Genomic DNA, 13207 nt, shown 5'->3' with positions numbered 1-13207 from the left:
TTTTTTAGGTACGGGGAGAGTTAAGTGATTTGCCCAGAATCACGGGACGTCAAGCGCCCCTGCCGAGACTCTAAGCCTGTTCCCCAGCTTCAAGGCCGATCCCTGGCAGAAATGCAAATAACGTCAGCCCACCGTGTAGCAAAAAAGAAATATATAGATAATTGTCACGTTTACAATGCAATTTTACACATGGTAAAAGAAGCAGCTGCCATATGCCGAATCCAACCCGCATCCAAAAAAATAATAATAACAATAAAGCAGTAGGCAGCATTTCACCACGTTGTGAGATTGTTGCTGGTGATAGCTCTTAAAGGCTCGAAAGCTTTGCGGTTTCTTCCAGTCTCATTGCCAAGAATGTTTTGTCGTTTGTGAGACTGGCTGCTTTAGTGCAATTTGTCTGGCTTTAAAGTTTCTTTCCCGTTTACATCAGACTGAAAATATTTTAGCCACATTAAAGGTTGTGCTGCAAATAAATAAAAAAGCGGACATCGTTACTAAAGCTGGCGTACCACCGGTGCTCTTTAGATAAAGTGAGCAAAGAGTTCTCAGAAGGGCTAATGTAAGCTAGTCAGTGAAGGACACAGTAAAAGGTCCAGTCCTGATGGCCGATTACAAATGCTGACAAGGCGTTACAACAAATCAGAAGCAACCATTTAGAAACAGGAGCCAATAGGAAAGATGGTCAGAGAGTGGGTGAAGCTGAAAGTCCATACCCGAGTACCCCATGCCTCACAGCAGCGAATGCACTGCACATGCTCGACCTAAAAAGGGGTCCCAGTATCTATCCCATTTGCTTCAATTTATATAGTGTGAAATCTGATCCACGCCCAGAAAGGGACAGCATGTGCTGCAAACGGGTGGCTATGGGCAACTGAAAAATCTTGTATGAGTTGGAGATATAATATAGCCTTGCTCAAGGTAACATTTGTGAAATTATTTTTGACATTCACAAAGAATGTGCTTAATAGACCATTTAATAGATCTTACTGTTCGTTTTTGACTTGCCTACCATACACCTAATCCGCAAAAGGACATGTAGTTCCTTCTTCCTGAATCACATATACACGGACATCCCTGAAATGCAGGATACTCTGAAGCACTTCTGTATTTAACAAAATTTCAAAGGCTGCAAACATACTTTATTATAAATCGGTATAAATTGAATATACGTGACATTTTGCATATTCTAGGTCTCTGTTGTTATTGTTTATTTCCCTCTTTTTTGACACTTCATAGAGGCTTAAAACAGTAGTGTATGCTTGTTCTGCAAGAAACTGTGTTTCTGTCTTGCAACAAATGTTGACTTATGCCGGTTGTACCAGATTGTTGTATGTATCGCTCTATTCCCCAGTCCAACGGTCCTTTGGGTTACCCTAGTACATATTGTGGAGCTCGATGATCACATCATCTTCTTCGCTCATGACGCTCTGTCCTGGCTCAAGGCAAGGCGTAAAGACACGCGCAGACCGGATAACCTCATCATGTGAGGACAGCAATCCTCTCTTGACACCCACCTTTAACCAACGATCAGCGGACGCATCGTACTGATAAAGGCCAGTGACATCGTCCCTTTGCCCGTGTTGTTTGGTACAAGTAATGAGCAGAAGCCGCCCACCGTGGCAAACAATCTGCCGCTGACCGCGGCCCCCGCAGGGGGCCACTCGGCGGTCGGCGCCTTAGTGGCCCCGGGGCCCCGGTCACCCCTCCCCACTCCATACTTCGGGGGGGGCGGGGGCAGGGTTCCTGATCGTGCCCCCCTCCGTGTAGGGGGCCGGAAGTGACGCGAAAGGCGCGTCACTTCCGGGCCCAGGTGTGAGGGGAAGGCTATTTAGCCTTCCCCCACCCTCACTGGCGACCTCTTTGTCGCCCACCTCGCCCTTTTACCCACCTCGGTCGGTCGTCGCTGTCTCGGGGTTTTGTGGCCGTCGACATCGCCTCGCGGGTCCCACCGTCACCATTTGCTGTCTAGGTGAGTCTTGCTTAACCCTTCTCGCCCCGGCCCCGTCCCTGGGCAGTACCAGGTCGACGGGGCCCTGCGGCCCGGATAGCCGCGGGCGGGGAGGGCGCAAGTTGGGCCACGATGGCTCAGGGCCTTTGTGTCGGATGTGCGTTGGGTGGCTAGCCTCTCCTGGGTCTTGGCCGGGGGGGGGAATTTACGCCCGTCCTTTTGTGCGGGGATTGTCGGCCGGTTGCGAATATTTGGTCGGTCTCCGGTGACCCCCCCCGCCCCCCCCACACTCGGCGGGGCATGTCGGCGCTTAGTTGGGGGGTATCAGCCTGCAATTACGGCGCAGCGAGGCGCGAGAGGGCTGAGCAGGCAGGACAGCTCAGGGGGCAAATGCGCATATGGTAAAGCCGTCGAGAGGTCAAAGGCGCTGGGGAAACGTTTCTGTCTCTACGGAGACGTGGGTTTTGAATATCATTGCTGCTATTTATGGTAGAACCAAGGCGCAGGGGAAACGTTTCTGTCTCTACGGAGACGTGCTTTTAAATTCTATTCTGTGGCACGCCGCGTGGCCAGTCACTCAGCTTTGTGCCAGCTGTTTCTTGGGACACCCGCGCCCGGTCATGCTTTCAATCTGGTATCGTTGAGCAGTGCCTTGCTAGTGGCACTGCATCGGGTGCGGGGTTCCGGGTTGCTAGGTATGGCCTGGGCGAGCACTTCGTCCCGCCCTTCGGCACAAGGGGGGGATGGCCCTGGATGGGGTGCTCTAATGAATAGCAATTTTAAATTATGTGTAAGCACAAAATTTTATAGTGGCAGGGTACACTTCCAGTCCAAAACCCAGGCGGTACATTACAGAGATGGCTTTGCACAATAGTGCGTAGCACAAGGCAGACAAAAGTGCTCCAGCACAGACAGGGAGAAACACACAATATCTTAGTCAAAATGGTGCTGTGCTGCTCTCTCTCTCTTTGACACTACACAGCTCATCAAATGTGGTTGTGTCCATTCTTTAGTTATCTCTAGATCTTTTATTTGTTCTTATCTATTTCTATTAGTCTCCGTCTTTCTCTATGTGCCTGGGTCTAGCCGTCTGCACCACTTCACAGTCAGTGTGGTCTTGGGCGAATTATTCATCTTCACGTGCCCCGGTCCAATTTTCACGGGGCGTACGCACAGCGCTCCATCTCCTGGCACTGTCTTCGGTGCTCGTGTACAGCACCACACGACTGCTCCTGAGGGTCATTGCTTTTGGGGAGGACGGGGGGGGCAGCGAGTCCCTCGTGGCCTCCCTCTGGGGCTAACCAGTGCTTTCTGCAGTCTCTGGCCAGGGGCAGGGCAGGGAGTCCGGAAGCAGCAATGTTTCCGATGCGCAGTGGGGGACCGTAACAGCCTGAACGAGATCGCTACGCCGCGGGAGGTTGTAGTCATAAATTATGTTCCACTGCATTCAGTGGGCACAGGGTGCGAGGTGCGTTCTCTGTTTCCCTGGATAGTTGAAGTAAAGTGTGCCTTTTAGTGAGGCCATTGTGTCGAGCCACGTTAGCAGGCTTGGGTCTGGGGACCGGGGTTCGAGTTCGGTTTCAACGCTGATCCTCCTGTGTTTCTGGGTAATCACAATCTCCCTGTGACTTTGTGCTCGCGTCTCCCCTTTTGGGAAGGGATGTGGTCCGTCGGCTGCGCTGCCACCTCTGGTGCAGGAATACAGGGGGCGAGCCGCGAGGCCGCGTCCACATGCTGTGATTCGGGACAAATCACTTAATCTCCCCGTGCTTAAATGTGTATGTAAATACGGTGCTACGGGCCCCAATACCTTCGGGTCGAGTTCAAGCTAGATAAGGAATATATCACTTATTTTCCCCGGGTAAGGTGTCCCATACACCCGGGCGACCTCGCGTGATGATTACCAAAGCAAATAATTACTAGTTGAGCATAGTGGCGCGTCTAGCACCTGTTACCCCGTCCCTGAATGATTAATGTACAGACGGTGACAATGCAGACAATTGTGTGACACGATAGGGAGCTCCAGCTCCATCTGCATACGTGGTGCTAGGGGAAGCGCTCCAAATCGGTCGCGCTGGATAGATGGTGCCATTATAGAGCCCTCTCTTTAAGGAGAGGCTGCGTGCTCTGCTGCCACTGCATAGGGCATGGCTCCCTCCCTGGTTAGGATGGCTCGGCATTACGTCTATTAGGCTTGCCAATTCCTCGCTGATTGAGCAGTTTTAGTTTGAAAACTAAAGGTGCAAAGTGTTGTGTGGTGCCAAGTTAAGGCGCTCCAAAAATTGAACATCACGGAATCTCCTTGACGGTGGTGTGGTCCGTCGGCTGCGCTACCGCCATTGGTGCGGGAATAGTTCTGCAGATAGCTCAGTTTGGTAGAGCGGGAAACACTTAATTGCAACGTCGTGGGTTTCAATTCACCGTCGTGGGTTTGATCCACGCAGTAGGCGCGAGGACTCATTGGCAGGTTTCGAGCCTCGTAGTCGCGTCCATTCCTGTGATTTTGGGCAAATCACTTATCCTCCCGTGCCTGAATCGGAAATGTACAGACGGTGCTATTTAAGGCGGGAGCTATAGCGCGGTGTAAAGGATCAATTACCGTCCGGCAGGGCGCACATTTTAGTGATCGCGGGTCCGTCGGCCTTTCGCCCGCGGGGCATACTTTGCAATGGCGGTCGCCCTCGCGAGCGAAGTAAATTAAAGGGGGTGCGGACGGCTTGAAGCCGCATACCCTGTGCCGTGGGAGCCGGTAGGAGTCTAGCGTGGGTTCACAGCCCCAATGCACCAGCACTGCAAGGCTGGGAGCTGCCTGGGTCCCCGCTGATCGCGGAAAGTGCAACCCCGGTGGCTCTCCCTGGTTAAGGTTAAGGTTATCGCCCCCCCTCCCGTCGGCTACGCTGCCGTTGAGGGTGGGGGGGGGCATGCAGTGGGCTGCGTGCGGCAGGCGCAATGGACCTGGCACGGGGATCGTTTAGTATGACACGAATCTTGTAAGCCCCGTGCTTGAATGTGTAATGTAAATAAGGTGCTCAGGTAAAGCGCTCCAACACCTTCAGGTCAGTTCGCGCTATATAATTCTGCAACATGTATTGCTGACTTCCTATATGGCAGATAAATGACACAAGTGCGTGCACTGTTCACATACGCGATTATGGGCATTAATAAAACCCCCGCACCTCAATGGAAAATCGGGTGCGGTGCTCGCGTGATCCGGTTTTGGGGATCGGGTAATATAATACGAATTTCTTAAGCACCCCCTGCGTGAGGATGTAATGTAAATACGGTGCTCATGTAAAGTGCTCCAAATGCCTTATTGTCGAGTTCGCACTATATAATATGCATCATGTAATTCCAGGCTTCCGATGAGGCAGCTACATGATACCAGTACATGCACTGTTCACATCAGGCGATTACGGGTATTACTAATCCCCCCACGCACCTCAAGGCTTAATCTGGTGCGGTGCTCGCGTGACCTGGAATGGGGATCGTGTTCTATGGTACGTATCTCTCACGCCCCCCGTACCTGTATTTGTAACGTAAAGACATTACTCATGTGAAGCGGTGCAATACCTTTGGCGTCTGGTTCGCGCAAATACAATATGCAACGTGTATGCGCTGGCTTGCTATAAGGCAGATACTTGATACAAGTGCAGGCATAGTTCGCAAGTTTTGCTCCAATACCTTCGGGTCGATTTCACGCTAGATAAATATGCAGCATGTATTGCTGGTTTCCTATAATGCAGACACATGATACAAGTGCACGTATTATTCACAAGAATTGCTTGTGCCCACATTCGCGCACAGTAAATGAATACGGGCATTACGACACCCCCTGCACCCGAATAGGTTATTCAGTCGGTGCTTGTGCCCGGTGCTCGATTAATTTCGCGCACATTACGGTTTGAGCTAATCACTAATCGACCGTGCCCGAGTACGTATGTTAATACCTATGGCTCATGTACTGCACTCCAACACCTTCGGGCGGGTCACGCTGGGACTCTGGGAAGATAATTTAATATCCACGTGCCCGATGATGCATGTATATACAGTGCTCATGAACGGCGCGCGATTACCTTCGGATAGGGTTCACGCTGGGTTGCGATGCTAGGTAAATCAATGAATATCGCCGTGCCCGAATATGTATGCGAGCTGCTGGACCTGGTATGCCTGGGTTCCCGAGGGTGGTGGACCTGGCGGCTCATGATCTCACTCCCGTGCCCGAATATGTGTGTAAATATGTTGCTCATGCACAGCGTTGCCATAACTTCGGGTCGAGTTCGCGCGTCATAAAAGTGCTACTTACAGCAAGGGTCGCGCAGTCCGATCCCGACCACACGTGACCACGTGTCGCTCGTCTCCAACCTTTTGCTGAAAGGGGGCTTGGGTCGTTTGTCATTGTTGTTTGGCCTCGACACCCACCCCCCATTCCTTACGGCCTCGCCCTCCCAGGTGCATCAGTCCTTGGGCAGGGCGGACCATGGGGAGATAGTCCTAACGTAGAACGGTCATTGCCATGTTAGTGGCAGTTACACACGGGTCGCTGCCGACAGTCTAAAAGAAGGTATGCTTAAGCCTGCAACTCGGCCCCGCCAACATGCTTATGTGGGCAGCCTTCAACGGTCACTGATATGGGGAACTCACACATATCTAACTGTAACCTAGACACCCGGGTGGGTGCCTAGTCGGGCAGGGCTACGCAACCAAGATAGAATGGTAGTTATTATCTAATGCTAAAGGAAGTCTGGTTTGAGCCACTAGATGGGTTAGATATGGGTGCAGCTCAGTGCCCCAATCGCATTGAATACGGGGACGCTCTGACTTAGCGGCAAAGAATAAGTGGTCACCACATAGCGCATCACTAGGGCTTAAATCACGGCACAAGGTTACCAGCGTGATTGTCCAAGTGGTTGCGGGTGCGCCGCTCGCGAGCGGATGGCAACCCGGGGTTTACCTCTGTCTCAAATCGACCGATAGTTCATGGTTAAGCCGATTAGCCTGCAGAACACTGAGCGGGGCACCATAACCAAGAGTTAGGCATGCAGGAGGAGTAGCTGAAGGAACCATATAGGAATAGGTCCAGATGTACTTTGGGGGGCATTCCCATGCAACCAAAGACAGATTTCGGGTTGCTTCGATGAAGACCTTCCACCCGGTTTGTGGGTGGTATAGTTGTTATATAGCAAGTGTGCGGTCGTTCAAAGTTTGGTAAAGACCACGTAGAGCCCCAGGGCGTCAGGGCTTTATTGACCGTGCAGCATTCGCAACGTTCAGAATAAGGGCCGGTATTTGCACCAAAGTTTCCGGTTGGTTCCCACAGACTTGTCTGCCCCCAAGGTTATTCTCTAGGGGTAGAACTTGAGACTAAGGGGGCATTGCCTGCTTCGGCGGCACAAATAAGCGATAGCTACACCGGGATGGAGTTACCATACAGGTCCTGCCACCACTGGGTTCCCCCCAGGCGATGGGATCAATTTAGGCGGGACCTCGAAGTCTACTTTTCCTGGGAAGCTTCCAGCGGTAGGGCATTTAGCAACAGATAAGGTACCAGCGTGCGCACTGGGTCAGCAGCACCGTGCCCGGGGAGCACGCGCGTTGCCCTAACTCGGAGGCCCACCCAGAAGGGGGCCCGAGTAGCAAAACAGGTGAATAGGCTCCAGAGGCGGGCCTCCGGCCGTCAGCTGGGTGAAATCACCATCATTTGGAGATAGGCCCAGGTAAAATAGTGCTTTTCATAATGCCTAGAGGACCATTGCGGCTGGTGGCATTCTCCACCGGAATCACTGGTCGCGTACTGCAGCTGCGGAGACTGGGATCCTGGTTACGGACACTTTTACCGTTCTCAGGGGGCGCCGCCAGCCAGCATATGGGGGCTGCTGTCCCAATAACTGGGGTGTCAGCGGGGCAAACACAAGGGGACATTATGGCAATAGAACATTGGTCACGCCCAGGGTGCACTGAATCTCTACTTCAACGGAGCAGGAATTTGGCACCGCTGGGGATGCTCTGGGTTGTGGTGGGGGGCACCCCCCGCCACCCTCCTTCTGAGGAGCATGATGGGAAGGGCGTAGCAGGACTTAGTCAATCCTCAACGCGTGAACTTTACTGTCAGCGCGCAATGTTTAAGCTGGATAGATTCCCGAAGCTGGTACGCCTAGGGGGTTACATCACTGAGGGATCTGTAGGGGCATCATTCCCATAAGGAATAGGGGATGGTGCCCATGGTCAGGCGCTGGCAGCGAGGAGCTCTCCTGTGCCCCGGGTTTAGCAATCAGAGGGGCTGGCCAAAGGTTAAGTAAACCCCTTCTCGCCTTCATAGCCTAAGAGGGCAGGCCCATAATTGTGAAGAGGGTAACCTGCCCGCATGGGGGGCGAATAGTTCTTGGCACATCTCCCCAGGCCCAATGGGTCCTTTATTTCAGCAGACCCTATTCCGATTAGGATAGCGTCTCGGGCCTTGGGGGCCTTGATGGGGCCATCTACAACACCAGGAGCTATAGCTCACTGGTAAGTCTTGGGTTCGAGTCCCGTAAACGCTGTCAAAGTGTCAGAAGTTGGCAAATTTCAAACTCTTCAACAACCTGGAGCCATAGCTCAATGGTAGGTCTTGTGCCTACGGTTGTAATGGTCTCACAGGACAAGGGTTCGAGTCCAGGAAACGCTGTCAAAGTGTCATAAGGTGGCAAAACTTCAGAATCATCTTTTGGCCTGTGGATATAAGGGATCTCACAAGGTTTGAGCCCCGCTAGCGCTGTCACACTGTCATGAAGTGGCAGAATTTCAAACTCTCCCTTCTGCTAGGACGGTTCCCTTCCAGCTAGTCGCAGGAAGCCCTAGATAGGAGAGGTGGCAGGTAAGACTATAGCGGGTTGGTGGGGGGCCCTGGCTGCGACGGTTAGCCGCCTCCAGGGCTGTGGCGGAGTTACAGGGCGATCTGGAAGCAGGCCGGTACAAAGGGTACCTCTGCGCGGCACCACGTGGTGCCTGAGCCAAAACGAGGAGCCTCCGAGAGGTCCCGGAAGCCGGTCGGCGCCCCGCTAGGCCTGTGGGCGGTTGTGGGCCTGAACAACCGGGGGTTTGCTATGCGACGCTCCGCCCCGAGAGGGGGGGTGTGAGTAGAATCTCAACGGCACGTGATCGAAAAAGAATCACTTGGGGGGCAGCACCTGCGGGTCGTTCCCGTGCTGCCCGGCTCATCAGGCGGGGCAGGTGAAGTAGATGGCCGCCTGCCCTTGGATCGCCCGTAAGATAACCCACCTATTACATATCCTGGAAATTATGTAATAAATCCTGCAGCATTTGTTACCCATCTACAACTGTTTCTTGTGTCTTCTTTGGGTAACCTAATTTGGGGGAGGGGGGTGAGCGGGGTGCCCCTGGGGGTACTATGCCGCTGACCGCGGCCCCCGCAGGGGGCCACTCGGCGGTCGGCGCCTTAGTGGCCCCGGGGCCCCGGTCACCCCTCCCCACTCCATACTTCGGGGGGGGCGGGGGCAGGGTTCCTGATCGTGCCCCCCTCCGTGTAGGGGGCCGGAAGTGACGCGAAAGGCGCGTCACTTCCGGGCCCAGGTGTGAGGGGAAGGCTATTTAGCCTTCCCCCACCCTCACTGGCGACCTCTTTGTCGCCCACCTCGCCCTTTTACCCTCCCTACCGCTTACCCGGCGTGGTGTGGTGGGGTGGGGTTTTTGGCTGAACGTTTTAATGTTTTCTTTTCGTTGCAGGCGGAGTTACAGGGCGATCTGGAAGCAGGCCGGTACAAAGGGTACCTCTGCGCGGCACCACGTGGTGCCTGAGCCAAAACGAGGAGCCTCCGAGAGGTCCCGGAAGCCGGTCGGCGCCCCGCTAGGCCTGTGGGCGGTTGTGGGCCTGAACAACCGGGGGTTTGCTATGCGACGCTCCGCCCCGAGAGGGGGGGTGTGAGTAGAATCTCAACGGCACGTGATCGAAAAAGAATCACTTGGGGGGCAGCACCTGCGGGTCGTTCCCGTGCTGCCCGGCTCATCAGGCGGGGCAGGTGAAGTAGATGGCCGCCTGCCCTTGGATCGCCCGTAAGATAACCCACCTATTACATATCCTGGAAATTATGTAATAAATCCTGCAGCATTTGTTACCCATCTACAACTGTTTCTTGTGTCTTCTTTGGGTAACCTAATTTGGGGGAGGGGGGTGAGCGGGGTGCCCCTGGGGGTACTATGGTAGCTGTGCGTGCTGATAACTAACGGGATGTCGCAGACCCGCCGCCACGCGCCACGGGCGGGACTGTACACCTTAAACACAGGAAGATCGCAGATGCAGTAGATCTCGTCCTGGAAAACGCAGGCTTCTTGGAATTCGCTGCGCCGCAATTTGCCCACTGATCCCGGCCAGGATCGTAGCACAGTAATCGCTTGTGGTTGACCGCGTAGAGATAGTCCCCCACAGTGACCAATTCGAAGGAGTACAGCGAGTGTGGAAGAGGGGAAACCATTGCCCACTGGTCACGCTGTACACTGTAACACTCCACTTCCCTTAGCCTGGACCCCGTCGTAGGGTCACTACCCCCTAGAACATAGATGTGGCCATGCAGGTATGCCAGGGTCACGCAATCCCGGCAACGCAACCTTTCTGCCAGCTGCCGCCAGCTGTTGCGCACGGGGTTGTAGACCCACAGATGCTTGAGAGGCTGCGCTGCAAAGTAGATATCGTGCTGTGGCGAGATGCAGACTGTCCAGGAAGTCACTGTTCTACCGCTTCCGTGTCCGGCCATAGCCAGCGGCGAGGGCATGGTGTAGCTGTCACCAGTGTAAGGATCCCAGCAGCGGAAGGGATTCTCGAGGTCTCCAATTATGATGATCATCTCCTTGGCCTGCATTCCGATGCGGCGGGCAGGGCTCTCCTGTGGTGGGGTCTGTGACTCTGGGGGCGTTGGCGGACTGACAGGCCCATAGCGGTCGTCTAGCACCCCCTGCAGGTAGGGCAAACAGTAGCGCTGAACGAAAGGCCGGCCACGCAACTCCTCCAGGTATACACGGTCCTCGTCGGCCAGGTGGTGCCAGCGCACACAGCGCAGCACCTCGGCAGCGCAGGGTCCACGTTCGGCCGGCGCGGCCTCCAGCCACTGTAAGGCGGCTGCACACACGCGCCGTTCGCCGTCCACATCCAGGTCGTCGAGCCGCAACACCTCCTGCAGCTGTGCCAGACTCAACTCGCACAACTCCCCGCCGCTCAGCTGGCTAAAGTGTCGCGCCACGTAAGCCAAGGTCTGAGCTCGCAGTTCGGCGTGGTCAAAGGCATCCGCGAACTGTAAAATATCGGCGCAGTTGGCTGGCTCCAAATGGCGAGTCAGGAAGCCGGCGCAGGCTTGGCGCACATACTCCAGCTGCAACATGTCAGCGGCAGCGTAAAGGCGCTGTACGTTGGCCTCGCTCAGCGTCACGCGGCCGGTGTAGCAGTAGTCGATGATAAGGGCTATGGACTCTGCGTCGATGTCGTGCAGTGTCACCTTCTTCTGCTTGCTCTCGTATAGGCCACAGGTGAACATGCTCTTGAAGTACAGGCAGGCGGCCGCCAATACGTTGCGGCTGCAGAAGAAGAGGTGGCCGGTCACTTCCACTGAGGGAGAGCTCGCACCGCCGCCAGCGGCCGTAGTTGGAGTGGCGGCTGTTGGCGACGCCATGCTCCCGAGCACCTCAATCGTAACATCACAGAGGAGCCGAGAGTCGTAAAAGTTTTTCAGTTGTGCCAGAATCGCTGCAGCGTGGCCGCCGTCCGTCAGCTCCTCCGGCCCCGAGAAGTAACTCGACACTGAGCGGCAGGACATCTTCCTGTCTGAGAGCTATCTACCCAAGAGCTTCGTTCTTATCCTGTGCAGTCAGTGTTGCCGGATTTGTTTAAGCATTCTCTAGCCCAAAGCCAACCAAAAAGTAGCCCAATATTGCTATTTTAAATAAGGAGGGACAGGGACAGCGTCAAGCAGGCGGGAAATGGAGGTTTGTGGCCAGACCATTTTACAAAAGTGGTCTGCACAGAATATATGCTCCTGCTAAGTCTGAAAAGATTTCAGTTCACATACTTTATTTGACTCCACACTCATTTCATTTCTCCCATGATCAAGGCTCCAAGTGGAGCTGAAATGCATTGGGATTGATGTTGCAGCAGGCTGCCAAGTACACATTCATATTTGTCTAATAAAGCGCTTTGAATCCTAGAGTCAGGCTTTGACATACTTCTTTGGTGGATTGCTATGTTCATATGTATGTATGTGTGTGTATGTGTATATATACACCGTAACAATGGATATTGGGAGCTGTAGTCCCGGACTTCGGACTGCAACTGCTACCAATTGAAGTGGAGCCTCCTGACCTCCCACAACTGGGAGGGCCTAAGGAGTACAAAGGAGGATGGTGAATGGACTTTCAGTTTGGCTGGTGGCACCTGAAGAAGGCGGTATGCATTGTGCTTTACAGCTTTGTTGTTATTAAAAGAAAACAAAAGTTTCCTGCTGTGTCCCCTGGATTTCTTTCATGGAGGAATCGTTTGGTGGAGATAGATATATATATATATATTCTGTTTGCTGTTTTATATAGCGCAAACTAACCCGGAGGTATTGGAGGCTTTGCTTGAGCACTAGTTACAATACTCAAGGACACATTTAATTATTTATTTTATGCACAGGGCGATTAAGTGATTTGGGATTAAGATTCACAGGATGTTAACCCAACGCTGAGTCTGGAACCTGGTTCTCCAGTTATAAGTCAGCAGCTCTGGTGCATTTTGAGCAATCTCAACAAACGAAATTGGAAATGTAACAACCTAATATTTATTTACGTGGGCTCGGTTACCCCCCTCCCACCTGTAAAACTGTCTAACAAACTGATGGATGCATCGCTCAATGACTTAAACAATTATGATAAATCGCAGGTTTCAGTGACTACGCAAGTTGAGGATTTTAAATGGTGTCATAGCAAGATGCTCTATCCGCTGCTCTGTGTAAGAAAGTTTATCACTATTAAACTCGCACTGTTCATACAAGCTTCTGAAAATGCAGATGAGCAAGAGAGGCAGGATAGTTGAGATGCATCTGGTGATATGCTTGTGACAAAACTGCTTCCTTCTTATAGGGCATCTCACAGTCAGTGCAGGCATATTGTAACTGTATTTATATAGGGCTTCCTACCCCTCAAGAGGCCTCAAAGCGCTTTTCGGTGACTAGCATGCTACTCCGGAACCCAAAAAGGGATTAGTGGTGGATTAGAATAGGGAAATATGAGTCAATTGGAGCG

At 53.2% G+C, this 13207-nt stretch overlaps 1 pseudogene; it reads right to left on the bottom strand.

Moving 5' to 3' along the window:
• Positions 1-1133: 1133 nt before the first annotated feature.
• Positions 1134-11796, bottom strand: LOC146802369 (kelch repeat and BTB domain-containing protein 7-like; annotated as a pseudogene).
• Positions 11797-13207: the final 1411 nt, after the last annotated feature.

Source organism: Triturus cristatus, chromosome 8 (assembly GCF_964204655.1).
Source record: "Triturus cristatus chromosome 8, aTriCri1.1, whole genome shotgun sequence".
Taxonomy (NCBI): Eukaryota; Metazoa; Chordata; class Amphibia; order Caudata; family Salamandridae; genus Triturus; species Triturus cristatus.
Note: the sequence above shows the minus strand (reverse complement) of the source record. Positions and strands in the feature narration are given on the sequence as shown.